We start from the raw sequence: 17,500 nt of genomic DNA, 5'->3' as shown, positions 1-17,500 counted from the left end.
GGGGTTTATTAAGGATCCCCATTAGTTCCTGCCAAGGCAGCAACTACTCTTCCTGGGGTTTATTATGGATCCCCATTAGTTCCTGTCAAGGCAGCAGCTACTGTTCCTGGGGTTTATTATGGATCCCCATTAGTTCCTGCCAAGGCAGCAGCTACTCTTCCTGGGGTTTATTATGGATCCCCATTAGTTGCTGCCAAGGCAGCAGCTACTCTTCCTGGGGTTTATTATGGATCCCCATTAGTTCCTGGCAAGGCAGCAGCTACTCTTCCTGGGGTTTATTATGGATCCCCATTAGTTCCTGCCAAGGCAGCAGCTACTCTTCCTGGGGTTTATTAAGGATCCCCATTAGTTCCTGGCAAGGCAGCAGCTACTCTTCCTGGGGTTTATTATGGATCCCCATTAGTTCCTGCCAAGGCAGCAGCTACTCTTCCTGGAGTTTATTATGGATCCTCATTAGTTCCTGCCAAGGCAGCAGCTACTCTTCCTGGGGTTTATTATGGATCCCCATTAGTTCCTGCCAAGTCATCTCTCTCTCCCTCCTCTCTTCCCTCTCTATTCCCTCTCTCAGAACTCGGTCATCTCTCTCTCTCTCTCTCTTCCCTCTCTCTCTTCCCTCTCTATTCCCTCTCTCAGAACTCGGTCATCTCTCTCTTCCCTCTCTATTCCCTCTCTCAGAACTCGGGGCATCTCTCTCTTCCCTCTCTCTCTTCCCTCTCTATTCCCTCTCTCAGAACTCGGTCATCTCTCTCTTCCCTCTCTATTCCCTCTCTCAGAACTCGGTCATCTCTCTCTTTCTGACAATGTAATCATCATCATTCAGGCCTAATGAGTATAAATGTTCCTTTTAAACAAACACTGACATACCGTCACTCCCTCATCAAATCACCAAAGAAAGATAGGGAGAGAGAGGGGGAGAGAGGTGGCTTGAGAAACGATAGAGAGAGAGAGGGGTAGAATGGAGAGGTGGATTGAGCTGGGATAGGGAGAGAGAGGGGTAGAATGGAGAGGTGGATTGAGCTGGGATAGGGAGAGAGAGGGGTAGAATGGACAGGTGGATTGAGCTGGGATAGGGAGAGAGAGGGTAGAGGGAGAGGTGGATTGAGCTGGGATAGGGAGAGAGAGGGGTAGAATGGACAGGTGGATTGAGCTGGGTTAGGGAGAGAGAGGGGTAGAGGGAGAGGTGGATTGAGCTGGGATAGGGAGAGAGAGGGGTAGAGAGGTGGATTGAGCTGGGATAGGGAGAGAGAGGGGTAGAGGGAGAGGTGGATTGAGCTGGGATAGGGAGAGAGAGGGGTAGAGAGGTGGATTGAGCTGGGATAGGGAGAGAGAGGGGTAGAATGGAGAGGTGGATTGAGCTGGGATAGGGAGAGAGGGGTAGAATGGAGAGGTGGATTGAGCTGGGATAGGGAGAGAGGGGTAGAATGGAGAGGTGGATTGAGCTGGGATAGGGAGAGAGGGGTAGAATGGAGAGGTGGATTGAGCTGGGATAGGGAGAGAGGGGTAGAATGGAGAGGTGGATTGAGCTGGGATAGGGAGAGAGAGGGGTAGAATGGAGAGGTGGATTGAGCTGGGATAGGGAGAGAGGGGTAGAATGGAGAGGTGGATTGAGCTGGGATAGGGAGAGAGGGGTAGAATGGAGAGGTGGATTGAGCTGGGATAGGGAGAGAGAGGGGTAGAATGGAGAGGTGGATTGAGCTGGGATAGGGAGAGAGGGGGGTAAGAGGAGGACAGGGGAAGGAAGGGATAGAAGGAGTGGGACAGAAGAGAGAGACAGCAGTAGAGAAAGACAGAGCCGGCTACCACCTGCACGTTCTCATCCCCTGTCTTCTGTACATCTGCAGAGAGGATGGCTGCTGCTCCCCAGGGTCCTACAACCTGCCATGTTCCTGTGTGATACCTGGTATCTGTCCTGTGTCTGCGTGATACCTGGTATCTGTCCTGTGTCTGTGAGATACCTGATATCTGTCCTGTGTCTGTGAGATGCCTGGTATCTGTCCTGTGTCTGTGAGATACCTGGTATCTGTCCTGTGTCTGTGAGATACCTGGTATCTGTGTGTATCTGTGTGTATCTGTGTGATACCTGGTATCTGTCCTGTGTCTGTGTGTGTCTCTGTGAGATACCTGGTATCTGTGTGTATCTGTGTGTATCTGTGTGTATCTGTGTGTATCTGTGTGATACCTGGTATCTGTCCTGAGTCTGATACCTGGTATCTGTGTGTGTCTGTGTGTATCTGTGTGTGTCTGTGAGATACCTGGTATCTGTCCTGAGTCTGTGAGATACCTGGTATCTGTGTGTATCTGTGTGTATCTGTGTGTATCTGTGTGTGTCTGTGTGTGTATCTGTGTGATACCTGGTATCTGTGTGTATCTGTGTGTGTCTGTGTGATACCTGGTATCTGTCCTGAGTCTGTGAGATACCTGGTATCTGTCCTGTGTCTGTGAGATACCTGGTATCTGTGTGTATCTGTGTGTATCTGTGTGATACCTGGTATCTGTCCTGAGTCTGTGAGATACCTGGTATCTGTCCTGTGTCTGTGTGTATCTGTGTGATACCTGGTATCTGTCCTGTATCTGTGTGTGTCTGTGTGATACCTGGTATCTGTCCTGAGTCTGTGTGATACCTGGTATCTGTCCTGAGTCTGTGTGATACCTGGTATCTGTCCTGAGTCTGTGTGATACCTGGTATCTGTCCTGTGTCTGTGTGTGTCTGTGTGAAACCTGGTATCTGTGTGTATCTGTGTGTATCTGTGTGTATCTGTGTGTATCTGTGTGATACCTGGTATCTGTGTGTATCTGTGTGTATCTGTGTGTGTATCTGTGTGTATCTGTGTGTGTATCTGTGTGATACCTGGTATCTGTGTGTATCTGTGTGTGTCTGTGTGAGTCTCTGTGTAATACCTGGTATCTGTCCTGAGTCTGTGTGATACCTGGTATCTGTCCTGAGTCTGTGTGATACCTGGTATCTGTCCTGAGTCTGTGTGATACCTGGTATCTGTCCTGAGTCTGTGTGATACCTGGTATCTGTCCTGTGTCTGTGTGTGTCTGTGTGAAACCTGGTATCTGTGTGTATCTGTGTGTATCTGTGTGTATCTGTGTGATACCTGGTATCTGTGTGTATCTGTGTGTATCTGTGTGTATCTGTGTGTGTATCTGTGTAATACCTGGTATCTGTGTGTATCTGTGTGTGTCTGTGTGAGTCTCTGTGTAATACCTGGTATCATGCAGTTCTTTGTCAGAGGGAGATGGTGTAGTGTTTGGGGTGGAAGTATTGAGAGTAATTGGTGTTATAGTGGAGCGTAATGTATATCAGGACAAAGAGTTAAACCTTGGTTTCATCAGACCAGAGAATCTTGTTTCTCATGGTCTGGGTGCCTTTTGACAAATTCCAAGCGGACTGTCATGTGCCTTTTACTGAGGAGTGGCTTCCGTCTGGCCACTCTACCATAAAGGCCTGATTGGTGGAATGCTGCAATGATGGTTGTCCTTCTGGAAGGTTCTCCCATCTTCACAGAGGAACTCCGGAGTTCTGTTAGAGTGACCATCTGTATATCACTGTCAGTTTGGGGTTATAGTGGAAGGTAATGTATATCACTGTCAGTTTGGTGTTATAGTGGAAGGTAATGTATATCACTGTCAGTTTGGGGTTATAGTGGAAGGTAATGTATATCACTGTCAGTTTGGTGTTATAGTGGAAGGTAATGTATATCACTGTCAGTTTGGGGTTATAGTGGAAGGTAATGTATATCGCTGTCAGTTTGGTGTTATAGTGGAAGGTAATGTATATCACTGTCAGTTTGGGGTTATAGTGGAAGGTAATGTATATCACTGTCAGTTTGGTTAAGGTTAAGGTAAGGGTAGGGGTTAATTGATGTAGCAAAGAGAGGTGGATCATGTTGAGCTACATTTATAAGCTGTAGATTTGCGAGATAATTTTTTTAGCTGTATAGTGCTGAGTGCTATAGCAAGTTGGATCTAGGGACATGGAGAGTGGTATTCTGAGCTCCAGCAGGCTGCTGTGTACGTGGCTCAGCTTCGAGAGTGACAGACTGACAGGTCCATACAATACCAGCCAGCCTGGAATGACAGGCAGACAGACAGACTGACAGGTCCACATTAGAGAAAGGATCCTTGGATACTCCGTCTTGTCAATCATCCACAGCCTGACAGTCTGACAGCTCCATACAATACCAGCCAGCCAGCCAGACAGACAGCCAGGCAGGCAGGCAGGCAGGCAGGCAGGCAGGCAGGCAGGCAGGCAGGCAGGCAGGCAGGCAGGCAGACAGACAGACAGACAGACAGACAGACAGACAGACAGACAGACAGACAGACAGACAGACAGACAGGACAGACAGACAGACAGACAGACAGACAGACAGACAGACAGACAGACAGACAGACAGACAGACAGACAGACAGACAGAGAGTTACTACTCAGGGATACATATGGGTCCTCATTCATGTTCCTACTTTCTCTCTCCAGAGGAATGTTGTGTGCATGTGCCTTCAACTCTGTGGACATTTTGTTAGAATATGGATATCACAAATAACTTTTGTTAGAATATGGATGTCACAAATAATTTTTGTTAGAATATGGATATCACAAATCATTTTTGTTAGAATATGGATATCACAAATCATTTTTGTTAGAATATGGATGTCACAAATAATTTTTGTTAGAATATGGATATCACAAATCATTTTTGTTAGAATATGGATATCACAAATCATTTTTGTTAGAATATGGATATCACAAATCATTTTTGTTAGAATATGGATGTCACAAATCATTTTTGTTAGAATATCGATATCACAAATAATTTTTGTTAGAACCAGTTTTGCCCAGTTCTTCCCACTGAGGAAGGTCTCTCATCCATGGCTACAACACTTGATGCTGCAAGTTCATGTGGAGAGAACAAATCCCCTTTCTGTAACGGACATCTCCTCTCCTCTGTTCAGAACACCAGCCATTGATTCACCTGACAAGCCAGTCGGCCAAGTTAAAAACGCCCGGCTCACACCAATACCATTCCACTAACTAGAACCTGCTGAGGCATAGAATGATCCTCAGTGGAGACGGAGGACGTTATGAGACTGGCCGACTGAAACAAAGAGACGAGAGAGCAAATCAAAAGAGCTTTTCTACATGTGTACTTCCTTTCAATACAATGTAGACTACTGACTCCTCAGTACGATGTAGACTACTGACTCATCAGTATAATGTAGACTACTGACTCCTCAGTATAATGTAGACTGACTCCTCAGTATAATGTAGACTACTACCTCCTCAGTATAATGTAGACTACTGACTCCTCAGTATAATGTAGACTACCAGCTCCTCAGTACGATGTAGACTACTGACTCATCAGTATAATGTAGACTACTGACTCAGTATAATGTAGACTGACTCCTCAGTATAATGTAGACTACTACCTCCTCAGTATAATGTAGACTACTGGCTCCTCAGTATAATGTAGACTACTGACAACTCAGTATAATGTAGACTACTGACTCCTCAGTATAATGTAGACTACTGACTCCTCAGTATAATGTAGACTACTGACTCCTCAGTATAATATAGACTGCTGACTCCTCAGTATAATGTAGACTACTGCTCCTCAGTATAATGTAGACTGACTCCTCAGTATAATGTAGACTGACTCCTCAGTATAATGTAGACTGCCTAAAAACGCCCGGCTCACACCAATACCATTCCACTAACTAGAACCTGCTGAGGCATAGAATGATCCTCAGTGGAGACGGAGGACGTTATGAGACTGGCCGACTGAAACAAAGAGACGAGAGAGCAAATCAAAAGAGCTTTTCTACATGTGTACTTCCTTTCAATACAATGTAGACTACTGACTCCTCAGTACGATGTAGACTACTGACTCATCAGTATAATGTAGACTACTGACTCCTCAGTATAATGTAGACTGACTCCTCAGTATAATGTAGACTACTACCTCCTCAGTATAATGTAGACTACTGGCTCCTCAGTATAATGTAGACTACTGACAACTCAGTATAATGTAGACTACTGACTCCTCAGTATAATGTAGACTACTGACTCCTCAGTATAATGTAGACTACTGACTCCTCAGTATAATATAGACTGCTGACTCCTCAGTATAATGCAGACTACTGACTCCTCAGCATAATGTAGACTACTACCTCCTCAGTATAATGTAGACTACTGACTCCTCAGTATAATGTAGACTGACTCCTCAGCATAATGTAGACTACTGGCTCCTCAGTATAATGTAGACTACTGACTCCTCAGTATCATGTAGACTACTGACTCCTCAGTATAATGTAGACTACTGACTCCTCAGTATAATGTAGACTACAGACTCCTCAGTATAATGTAGACTACTGACTCCTCAGTATAATGTAGACTGACTCTTCAGTATAATATAGACTGCTGACTCCTCAGTATAATGTAGACTACTGACTCCTCAGTATAATGTAGACTACTGACTCCTCAGTATAATGTAGACTGACTCCTCAGTATAATGTAGACTATTGACTCCTCAGTATAATGTAGACTACTGACTCTTAAGTATAATGTAGACTACTGACTCCTCAGTATAATGTAGACTACTGACTCCTCAGTATAATGTAGACTGACTCCTCAGTATAATGTAGACTGTCTCCTCAGTATAATGTAGACTACTGACTCCTCAGTATAATGTAGACTACTAACTCCTCAGTATAATGTAGACTACTGACTCCTCAGTATAATGTAGACTACTGACTCCTCAGTATAATGTAGACATAATGTAGACTACTGACTCCTCAGTATAATGTAGACTACTGACTCCTCAGCATAATGTAGACTACTGGCTCCTCAGACTAATGTAGACTACTGACTCCTCAGTATAATGTAGACTGACTCCTCAGTATAATGTAGACTACTGACTCCTCAGTATAATGTAGACTACTGACTCCTCAGCATAATGTAGACTACTACCTCCTCAGTATAATGTAGACTACTGACTCCTCAGTATAATGTAGACTACTGACTCCTCAGCATAATGTAGACTACTGGCTCCTCAGTATAATGTAGACTACTGACTCCTCAGTATAATGTAGACTACTGACTCCTCAGTATAATGTAGACTACTGACTCCTCAGTATAATGTAGACTACTGACTCCTCAGTATAATGTAGACTACTGACTCCTCAGTATAATATAGACTGCTGACTCCTCAGTATAATGTAGACTACTGCTCCTCAGTATAATGTAGACTGACTCCTCAGTATAATGTAGACTGACTCCTCAGTATAATGTAGACTGCCTAAAAACGCCCGGCTCACACCAATACCATTCCACTAACTAGAACCTGCTGAGGCATAGAATGATCCTCAGTGGAGACGGAGGACGTTATGAGACTGGCCGACTGAAACAAAGAGACGAGAGAGCAAATCAAAAGAGCTTTTCTACATGTGTACTTCCTTTCAATACAATGTAGACTACTGACTCCTCAGTACGATGTAGACTACTGACTCATCAGTATAATGTAGACTACTGACTCCTCAGTATAATGTAGACTGACTCCTCAGTATAATGTAGACTACTACCTCCTCAGTATAATGTAGACTACTGACTCCTCAGTATAATGTAGACTACCAGCTCCTCAGTACGATGTAGACTACTGACTCATCAGTATAATGTAGACTACTGACTCAGTATAATGTAGACTGACTCCTCAGTATAATGTAGACTACTACCTCCTCAGTATAATGTAGACTACTGGCTCCTCAGTATAATGTAGACTACTGACAACTCAGTATAATGTAGACTACTGACTCCTCAGTATAATGTAGACTACTGACTCCTCAGTATAATGTAGACTACTGACTCCTCAGTATAATATAGACTGCTGACTCCTCAGTATAATGTAGACTACTGCTCCTCAGTATAATGTAGACTACTGACTCCTCAGTACGATGTAGACTACTGACTCATCAGTATAATGTAGACTACTGACTCAGTATAATGTAGACTGACTCCTCAGTATAATGTAGACTACTACCTCCTCAGTATAATGTAGACTACTGGCTCCTCAGTATAATGTAGACTACTGACAACTCAGTATAATGTAGACTACTGACTCCTCAGTACGATGTAGACTACTGACTCATCAGTATAATGTAGACTACTGACTCCTCAGTATAATGTAGACTGACTCCTCAGTATAATGTAGACTACTACCTCCTCAGTATAATGTAGACTACTGGCTCCTCAGTATAATGTAGACTACTGACAACTCAGTATAATGTAGACTACTGACTCCTCAGTATAATGTAGACTACTGACTCCTCAGTATAATGTAGACTACTGACTCCTCAGTATAATATAGACTGCTGACTCCTCAGTATAATGTAGACTACTGACTCCTCAGCATAATGTAGACTACTACCTCCTCAGTATAATGTAGACTACTGACTCCTCAGTATAATGTAGACTGACTCTTCAGTATAATGTAGACTACTGACTCCTCAGTATAATGTAGACTACTGACTCCTCAGTATAATGTAGACTGACTCCTCAGTATAATGTAGACTATTGACTCCTCAGTATAATGTAGACTACTGACTCTTCAGTATAATGTAGACTACTGACTCCTCAGTATAATGTAGACTACTGACTCCTCAGTATAATGTAGACTACTGACTCCTCAGTATAATGTAGACTACTGACTCCTCAGTATAATGTAGACTACTGACTCCTCAGTATAATATAGACTGCTGACTCCTCAGTATAATGTAGACTACTGACTCCTCAGCATAATGTAGACTACTACCTCCTCAGTATAATGTAGACTACTGACTCCTCAGTATAATGTAGACTGACTCCTCAGCATAATGTAGACTACTGGCTCCTCAGTATAATGTAGACTACTGACTCCTCAGTATCATGTAGACTACTGACTCCTCAGTATAATGTAGACTACTGACTCCTCAGTATAATGTAGACTACTGACTCCTCAGTATAATGTAGACTACTGACTCCTCAGTATAATGTAGACTGACTCTTCAGTATAATGTAGACTACTGACTCCTCAGTATAATGTAGACTACTGACTCCTCAGTATAATGTAGACTACTGACTCCTCAGTATAATGTAGACTGACTCCTCAGTATAATGTAGACTATTGACTCCTCAGTATAATGTAGACTACTGACTCTTCAGTATAATGTAGACTACTAACTCCTCAGTATAATGTAGACTACTGACTCCTCAGTATAATGTAGACTGACTCCTCAGTATAATGTAGACTGTCTCCTCAGTATAATGTAGACTACTGACTCCTCAGTATAATGTAGACTACTAACTCCTCAGTATAATGTAGACTACTGACTCCTCAGTATAATGTAGACTACTGACTCCTCAGTATAATGTAGACATAATGTAGACTACTGACTCCTCAGTATAATGTAGACTACTGACTCCTCAGCATAATGTAGACTACTGGCTCCTCAGACTAATGTAGACTACTGACTCCTCAGTATAATGTAGACTGACTCCTCAGTATAATGTAGACTACTGACTCCTCAGTATAATGTAGACTACTGACTCCTCAGTATAATGTAGACTACTGACTCCTCAGCATAATGTAGACTACTACCTCCTCAGTATAATGTAGACTACTGACTCCTCAGTATAATGTAGACTACTGACTCCTCAGCATAATGTAGACTACTGGCTCCTCAGTATAATGTAGACTACTGACTCCTCAGTATAATGTAGACTACTGACTCCTCAGTATAATGTAGACTACTGACTCCTCAGTATAATGTAGACTACTGACTCCTCAGTATAATGTAGACTGACTCCTCAGTATAATGTAGACTACTGACTCCTCAGTATAATGTAGACTACTGACTCTTCAGTATAATGTAGACTACTGACTCCTCAGTATAATGTAGACTACTGACTCCTCAGTATAATGTAGACTGACTCCTCAGTATAATGTAGACTGACTCCTCAATATAATGTAGACTACTGACTCCTCAGTATAATGTAGACTACTAACTCCTCAGTATAATGTAGACTACTGACTCCTCAGTATAATGTAGACTACTGACTCCTCAGTATAATGTAGACTACTGACTCCTCAGTATAATGTAGACTACTGACTCCTCAGTATAATGTAGACTACTGACTCCTCAGTATAATGTAGACTGCTGACTCCTCAATATAATGTAGACTACTGCTCCTCAGTATAATGTAGACTGACTCCTCAGTATAATGTAGACTGACTCCTCAGTATAATGTAGACTGACTCCTCAGTATAATGTAGACTGACTCCTCAGTATAATGTAGACTGACTCCTCAGTATAATGTAGACTACTGACTCCTCAGTATAATGTAGACTACTGACTCCTCAGTATAATGTAGACTACTGACTCCTCAGTATAATGTAGACTACTGACTCCTCAGCATAATGTAGACTACTACCTCCTCAGTGTAATGTAGACTACTGACTCCTCAGTATAATGTAGACTGACTCCTCAGCATAATGTAGACTACTGGCTCCTCAGTATAATGTAGACTACTGACTCCTCAGTATAATGTAGACTACTGACTCCTCAGTATAATGTAGGACTACTGACTCCTCAGTATAATGTAGGATACTGACTCCTCAGTATAATGTAGACTACTGACTCCTCAGTATAATGTAGACTACTGACTCCTCAGTATAATGTAGACTACTGACTCCTCAGTATAATGTAGACTGACTCCTCAGTATAATGTAGACTACTGACTCCTCAGTATAATGTAGACTACTGACTCTTCAGTATAATGTAGACTACTGACTCCTCAGTATAATGTAGACTACTGACTCCTCAGTATAATGTAGACTGACTCCTCAGTATAATGTAGACTGTCTCCTCAGTATAATGTAGACTACTGACTCCTCAGTATAATGTAGACTACTGACTCCTCAGTATAATGTAGACTACTGACTCCTCAGTATAATGTAGACTACTGGCTCCTCAGTATAATGTAGACTACTGACTCCTCAGTATAATGTAGACTACTGCTCCTCAGTATAATGTAGACTGACTCCTCAGTATAATGTAGACTGACTCCTCAGTATAATGTAGACTGACTCCTCAGTATAATGTAGACTGACTCCTCAGTATAATGTAGACTGACTCCTCAGTGTAATGTAGACTACTGACTCCTCAGTGTAATGTAGACTACTGACTCCTCAGTATAATGTAGACTACTGACTCCTCAGTATAATGTAGACTACTGACTCCTCAGTATAATGTAGACTACTGACTCCTCAGCATAATGTAGACTACTACCTCCTCAGTATAATGTAGACTACTGACTCCTCAGTATAATGTAGACTGACTCCTCAGCATAATGTAGACTACTGGCTCCTCAGTATAATGTAGACTACTGACTCCTCAGTATAATGTAGACTACTGACTCCTCAGTATAATGTAGACTACTGACTCCTCAGTATAATGTAGACTGACTCCTCAGTATAATGTAGACTACTGTCTCCTCAGTATAATGTAGACTACTGACTCCTCAGTATAATGTAGACTACTGGCTCCTCAGTATAATGTAGACTACTGGCTCCTCAGTATAATGAAGTCTACTGACTCCTCAGTATAATGTAGACTACTGGCTCCTCAGTATAATGTAGACTACTGACTCCTCAGTATAATGTAGACTACTGGCTCCTCAGTATAATGTAGACTACTGACTCTTCTCTGGGTGTTTGCTGGGCCTTGTGGTGGTGGGGAAGGCGCAGTCTGAGATAGGCTGTAATGTCCATCTCAATCAGTATTTTATTTTCTCATAACTACTCTGCTCTTTCTCTACATGGGAAAAGGGTAAAGGGAAAGAGGGGGGGGATACCTAGTCAGTTGTACAACTTAATGCATTCAACTGAAATGTGTCTCCCGCATTTTAACCCAGCGACTCTAAACGAGAATGTGTTTGAATCGGCGGGTTTGTATTATTGGCGTTTATCAAACTCATCACAAGTAAGACCAGTCAGATCCCACTGGACACAGACGTGAATTCAACGTCTATTCCACGTTTGTCCAACATAATTTCAACGTCTATTCCACGTTGGTCCAACATAATTTCATTGAAATGACGTGAAAACAATGTTGATTCAACCAGTGTGAGCCCAGTGGAATAGTGTTTGCCTACATGTCAAACGTGATTCGACAGTTTGCACCTAATTTGCTAGGTGATGAACAGAACATCTCAGCATAGAAAAAACCACATGTACAGGACCTGATATGAACTGCTGCCTTGTAGAGGTGGACTTGGTCATAGAGGATGTTCAAGTCCAGGGTGGTGTGGTGAGCCTGGAAAACATTTGGTTTTGGAGGCACAGTCACGGGAAATAGTTGTGTTTACCCGCTGTATGGTAGCAGGGTGGAAGTCATTTAGTGGTAGCAGGGTGGAGATAAACACTTGTGCGTTGGAGAAAGTAGAAGAAGCTTTTTCAATCACTCCTTTTCCTGCTGTGCTCTCAGATGGTTTGTGCCTGTGTGTATTATCATGTGGCTGGGTGGCCCTAGTTGGCCCTCAGACAGAAGGTCTAGGGTGCGCTGGGTGTTTGGACAACAGAGTTTAGACACTGTGTGTTTAGGAAAAAGTTGATTTTACATTTTAGCACACGCTCTTATCCAGAGAGACTTCCAGTAGTGAATACATACATTTCAAACATTTTTTTTCCCATACTGGTCCCCTGTGGGAATCGAACCCACAACCCTGGCGTTGCAAACACCATGCTCTACCAACTGAGCCAAAAGGGACTGTGGATTTTCTTGTATATATTTCCCGTTTGAGTCCTTAATGAGTACAATCTGTGGCTCGTGTATGTCCTCATTGGTTGGGGGGGGGGGGGTGTTGTCAGGAGGGCTATCATGGTGGCTCAGAGGGGCCCTAGGCTTGGGGTTCTTCATTTGTCTGTCCTGATGTGATGTCGAGGCTATGGTCAGGGGCTGAGGTGGGCTGTTCTGCTGGCTTCTCCGCAGGGGTTGCCAGCTCTCCAATGGATTGTTCTCACTCACTGGCCACTCGCCATCTACACTGTGTTAACTAACCTCCAGACGAGCTTCAATACCATACAACTCTCCTTCCGTGGCCTCCAACTGCTCTTAAATGCAAGTAAAACTAAATGCATGATATTCAACCGTTCGCTGCCCGCACCTGCACGCCCGTCCAGCATCACTACTCTGGACGGTTCTGACTTAGAATACGTGGACAACTACAAATACCTAGGTGTCTGGTTAGACTGTAAACTCTCCTTCCAGACTCACATTAAGCATCTCCAATCCAAAATTAAATCTAGAATCGGCTTCCTATTTCGCAACAAAGCATCCTTCACTCATGCTGCCAAACATACCCTCGTAAAACTGACCATCCTACCGATCCTCGACTTCGGCGATGTCATCTATAAAATAGCTTCCTACACTCTACTCAACAAATTGGATGCAGTCTATCACAGTGCCATCCGTTTTGTCACCAAAGCCCCATATACTACCCACCACTGCAACCTGTACGCTCTCGTTGGCTGGCCCTCGCTTCATACTCGTCGCCAAACCCACTGGCTACAGGTCATCTACAAGACCCTGCTAGGTAAAGCCCCGCCTTATCTCAGCTCACTGGTCACCATAGCAGCACCCACTCGTAGCACGCGCTCCAGCAGGTATATCTCACTGGTCACCCCCAAAGCCAATTCCTCCTTTGGTCGTCTTTCCTTCCAGTTCTCTGCTGCCAATGACTGGAACGAACTGCAAAAATCTCTGAAGCTGGAGACTCATATCTCCCTCACTAGCTTTAAGCACCAGCTGTCAGAGCAGCTCACAGATCACTGCACCTGTACATAGCCCATCTGTAAACAGCCCATCTACCTACCTACCTCATCCCCATACTGTATTTATTTATTTATCTTGCTCCTTTGCACCCCAGTATCTCTACTTGCACATTCATATGCTGCACATCTACCAAACACACCCTCGTAAAACTGACCATCCTACCGATCCTCGACTTCGGCGATGTCATCTATAAAATAGCTTCCAACACTCTACTCAACAAACTGGATGCAGTCTATCACAGTGCCATCCGTTTTGTCACCAAAGCCCCATACAGTGTTTAATTGCTATATTATAATTACTTCGCCACCATGGCCTATTTATTGCCTTATCTTACCTCATTTGCACTCACTGTATATAGACTTTTTGTTTTCTTTTTTTCCTATTGTATTATTGACTGTATGTTTTGTTTATTCCATGTGTAACTCTGTGTTGTTGTATGTGCTGAATTGCTATGCTTTATCTTGCCCAGGTCGCAGTTGTAAATGAGAACTTGTTCTCAACTAGCCTACCTGGTTAAATAAAGGTGAAATATATATATATATATATGTTTTAATCCCCCTCACGCTCTCCTCCATCCCCCTCACCCTCTCCTCCAGCAGTCTGATCCTCTCCTCCATCCCCCTCACCCTCTCCTCCATCCCCCTCACCCTCTCCCTCCATCCCCCTCACCCTCTTCTCCATCCCCTCACCCTCTCCTCCAGCAGTCTGATGCTCTCCTCCATCCCCCTCACCCTCTCCTCCAGCAGTCTGATGCTCTCCTCCATCCCCCTCACCCTCTCCTCCATCCCCCTCACCCTCTCCTCCAGCAGTCTGATCCTCTCCTCCATCCCCCTCACCCTCTCCTCCATCCCCCCTCACCCTCTCCCTCCATCCCCCTCACCCTCTCCTCCATCCCCCCTCACCCTCTCCTCCATCCCCCCTCACCCTCTCCCTCCATCCCCCTCACCCTCTTCTCCATCCCCCCTCACCCTCTCCTCCATCCCCCTCACCCCTCTCCTCCATCCCCCCTCACCCTCCTCCCTCCATCCCCCTCACCCTCTTCTCCATCCCCTCACCCTCTCCTCCAGCAGTCTGACGCTCTCCTCCATCCCCCTCACCCTCTCCTCCATCCCCCTCACCCTCTCCTCCATCCCCCTCACCCTCTCCTCCATCCCCCTCACCCTCTCCTCCAGCCGCCTGACGCTCTCCTCCATCCCCCCTCACCCTCTCCCTCCATCCCCCTCACCCTCTTCTCCATCCCCTCACCCTCTCCTCCAGCAGTCTGATGCTCTCCTCCATCCCCCTCACCCTCTCCTCCATCCCCCTCACCCTCTCCTCCATCCCCCTCACCCTCTCCTCCAGCAGTCTGATGCTCTCCTCCATCCCCCTCACCCTCTCCTCCATCCCCCTCACCCTCTCCTCCATCCCCCTCACCCTCTCCTCCATCCCCTCACCCTCTCCTCCAGCAGTCTGATGCTCTCCTCCATCCCCCTCACCCTCTCCTCCATCCCCCTCACCCTCTCCTCCATCCCCCTCACCCTCTCCTCCATCCCCTCACCCTCTCCTCCAGCAGTCTGATGCTCTCCTCCATCCCCCTCACCCTCTCCTCCATCCCCCTCACCCTCTCCCTCCATCCCCCTCACCCTCTCCTCCATCCCCCTCATCCTCTCCTCCAGCAGTCTGATCCTCTCCTCTAGTGCTCTGTTCTTCTCCTGCTCTTTCTCCTGTTGATGTTGTCTCACCACAGTCCAGACTGCAGATATGTCTCTCTCCACCTCCAGCTCTCTGGGTCTGGTTGAGGGGTAATGTTGAGCTGGACAGTTTTTTGTGCTGACTGGAGTGTGTTTACCTGCTGTTCCAGCTCCACCTGCCTTACCTCCAGCTGGGTGAATGTATCCTTCATTTCAATGAGGGAGTAGTGCTCTGTGCTGGGAGGTTGACTTTCCATTTACGATTGCTCGTCTGTGGGTTTGTTTAACTTCTTCTACATTCATCTCACATTTCCACAAACTTCAAAGTGTTTCCTTTCAAATAGTACCAATAATATGCATATCCTTGCTTCAGGGCCTGAGCTACAGGCAGTTAGATTTGGGTATGTCATTTTAGGAGAAAATTGGGGAAAAAGGGTCCGATCCTTAAGAGGATTTATTAAACATGACTCACTCAGTTTCAGGTTGGATGGTTTCTGTTGTTTGTTTTCCAAATCTTTTGCTGTATATCTTGGAAATAAGAATCTTTGGTAGTAGGAATCCTTCCAGGTAAATTTGTCCAAAATCATGTTGTAGGTTTGGAGTTTTGATTTGGAGTGATGGTTATGTTGTAGAGGTTACAATGTTGTAAAAATCCAAGTTTATCTAACTCTAAATCTATCTTTTTGTAAAAACAAAAATGCAGGAGCTCATCTGCTTGTCTGTTCTCTCTCTCTCTCTCTCTCTTTCCCACTCCACTTAGCAGCAACTTGTCAGTTTAACCCAGTAGTGGAGCATCTGGCCCCAGAGCTGGTCTGAAGCTGGCCCCAGAGCTACACTAAAGCTCACTGGTACCATAGACAGAGAGACAGGGAGAGAGAACGAGAGGGAGGGAGAAAGAGAGGGGGGGGGGGTATTGGTGTGAGAGAGAGAGAGAGAGCGGGGGGTATTGGTGTGAGAGAGAGAGAGAGAGAGAGATGGAGGGAGAAAGAGAGAGGGGGTATTGGTGAGAGAGAGAGAGAGAGAGAGGAGAGAGAGAGAGAGAGAGAGAGAGAGAGAGAGAGAGAGAGAGAGCGAGAGAGAGAGAGAGAGGGGGGGGGTATTGGTGTGAGAGAGAGAGAGAGAGAGAGAGAGAGAGAGGGGGTATTGGTGTGTGAGAGAGAGAGAGAGAGAGAGAGATGGAGGGAGAAAGAGAGAGGGGGTATTGGTGAGAGAGAGAGAGAGAGAGAGAGAGGAGAGAGAGAGAGAGAGGGGGTATTGGTGAGAGAGAGAGAGGGGGGGTATTGGTGAGAGAGAGAGAGGGGGGGTATTGGTGAGAGAGAGAGGGGGGGGTATTGGTGAGAGAGAGAGAGAGAGAGAGGGGGTATTGGTGAGAGAGGGAGGAGAGAGAGAGAGAGAGAGAGAGAGAGAGAGAGGCAGCAGAGAGGAATAGGTAAAGTGAGTGGCTGCAGGCTAGTGTAGTAAAGACAGGCAAGTAAGAGAAAGAGACATCCCTGAAAGCAAAGCACATTATTTGCAGTGGTGTAGATTTCCCCTGTGTGACCATGTGAGTTTCCTGCCTGGCTGCATGCTGACTGTGGAGTGTTTGGTCTGTTTGTCTGTAGACTGGAACCTGTCTGGGGCTAGACCTGTAACCTGTCTGGGGCTAGACCTGGAACCTGCCTGGGGCTAGACCTGGAACCTGTCTGGGGCTAGACCTGGAACCTGCCTGGGGCTAGACCTGGAACCTGTCTGGGGCTAGACCTGTAACCTGTCTGGGGCTAGACCTGGAACCTGCCTGGGGCTAGACCTGGAACCTGTCTGGGGCTAGACCTGTAACCTGCCTGGGGCTAGACCTGGAACCTGCCTGGGGCTAGACCTGGAACCTGTCTGGGGCTAGACCTGGAACCTGTCTGGGGCTAGACCTGTAACCTGTCTGGGGCTAGACCTGTAACCTGTCTGGTGCTAGACCTGGAACCTCTCTGGGG

The 17,500-nt window shown here is 45.3% G+C and overlaps 1 protein-coding gene and 1 non-coding gene across 2 annotated transcripts in view; one reads left to right on the top strand and one right to left on the bottom strand.

Annotated features, from left to right (window-relative positions):
* LOC106590852 (XK-related protein 7) overlaps nucleotides 1-17,500 on the top strand; it is a 133,767-nt gene that overhangs the window by 80,330 nt on the left and 35,937 nt on the right. The window lies entirely within an intron of this gene.
* Nucleotides 12,729-12,802, bottom strand: trnaa-ugc (transfer RNA alanine (anticodon UGC)). The gene has a single exon. It is a non-coding gene; the product is annotated as a tRNA-Ala (tRNA).

This window comes from Salmo salar, chromosome 15 (assembly GCF_965601325.2).
Source record: "Salmo salar chromosome 15, fSalSal1, whole genome shotgun sequence".
Classification (NCBI taxonomy): Eukaryota; Metazoa; Chordata; class Actinopteri; order Salmoniformes; family Salmonidae; genus Salmo; species Salmo salar.
The sequence above is the reverse complement of the archived record's forward strand: the minus strand, read 5'-3'. Positions and strand labels throughout refer to the sequence as shown.